The following is a 1,806-nucleotide window of genomic DNA, read 5'->3' on the forward strand; positions in this document are numbered from 1 at the left end:
AATTAAGTGCATTTTTCTCTTAGACACCCCCATACACCCAATATAAAGGCACGCACAATAATATAACGAACTAACGGAGCCAACACACAATATAACTAACTAACGGAATTTCTCAAAGTCGTCTTATTTATTCTCGAATATCTATATTGTTATTACATAAATACACTGATACAAACACACGAAACTGTTCACGTAGCACAAAACATGTGTAGTGACGAGTAACACCTACATACACTAAACGTCCTACTTAATTATTAATATTATTCGTAATTATACAGATAATAATAATATATTATATAACTAATTAATTAGACACTACTCCCCTTAATGGCATCACTGTAATGGTTTTGAACATCAAAAGATCTGTCCCAAACCATAACTCCACCGTACTTCTTAGATTTCTTGATAGCAGGAAGAACCTTAGAAGTGAGCACATTAGGAGGAATATAACCGCTATTAGCGGCGGCCTGAGAAGCCGGCACTCCTAAGAACACTTGCTTAGCTTGACTTGAACTCCACTTGTTCCATGCATTAACAAGACTATTAGTGTTTCCATTAGAATACTGGCACTCACCATTGTTGTAGAACTGAACCCAGACATAATCGAACAGACCAGTTTTGATGGCAGCATCCAAGTGTTTATCAGGGAACGGACACTGCGGCGCGCCGGAAAGAAACACCTTATTGTGCTGGCTATGAGAATTGAGTGCCTTGGCGAGCACGTCATAGTACTCAACCCCGCCGGTTTCAATGTCGAAATCGATTCCATCTAAGACAGCATTACCTAAAGGTCTTGAATTTGAGGATGGTGATCCTCCAAGGAAATGATTCCAAAGATAGGTTGCAAGATTTCTGACTTCATCAGCTGAATTGAGAGAGTAACCTGAAGTGCCACCTCCAAGAGAGAGGAACACCTTGATTCCTTTTCTTTGGCAAGTCTTGATTTGGTTGCTTGTTGTTTGCGGGATTGCAGTGGGCAGCAAGGTTGAGCTGTGGGTTTTGGGAGTTGCCAAATTTGGATAAGAAAGCTATGTTCACAAATTTGTAGTTACCGGTGTTGCATGCATCTGAAAGTGAACCTTCATTGGTGTGTTGGCCCCAATACACCGCAATTCCAGCAGCATGGGACGGCGTAATAAACACAGAAAGCAGCAACAAAGGTAGTAATAATAATAATATGGCTGATGATGATGAAAGTTGTTTTAAGGATGCCATGTTTTAGATTCTTTGTTGTTGTGATGTTTTGTTTGATCTTCAGAGGATGTTGAAGAGGATACACCCTTTTATAGGAGTTAGTTAGGGTTTGAAAAAAAAAATTACAAAATTAATTAGGGATAGAGTCATAGATACGTGCCTGCCCTTGGTAAATTGTTTGAAGTCATTGAGGTAAGAAAAGTAAGAAGAACCATCCAACACTGGCTTTGTTTTTTAAACCCCATTGACTGACTATAGTGTTAAAATAGCATTATCTGGAGTCAAGTTTGGAAGTTAAGATAGCACAAGAAATTAGATACAATTATTTCTTTTTTCTCTACGCAATGACGTGTCTGCTTAAAAATTCAACAATGTTATATTATTTGTTATCTTGATCAGATCAACATATCACATAATTAATTTATGTTTTATTTTCTATTTAATTTCATCTTTATTAAAACAACCATATTATATATATACCAAAATCAATTATCATAATTAATTATGAATATAAAATATATATTAAATATAAATATATTAAATAATATATTAAAAATAAATTAAATAATACATATATTTATACATAAATATATTGTTAGGAACTAATTTTAA

General features: G+C 35.0%; 1 pseudogene; it reads right to left on the reverse strand.

Annotated features, from left to right (window-relative positions):
- LOC107615080 lies at positions 84-1,239 on the reverse strand (annotated as a pseudogene).

This window comes from Arachis ipaensis, chromosome B09 (assembly GCF_000816755.2).
Source record: "Arachis ipaensis cultivar K30076 chromosome B09, Araip1.1, whole genome shotgun sequence".
Lineage (NCBI taxonomy): Eukaryota > Viridiplantae > Streptophyta > Magnoliopsida > Fabales > Fabaceae > Arachis > Arachis ipaensis.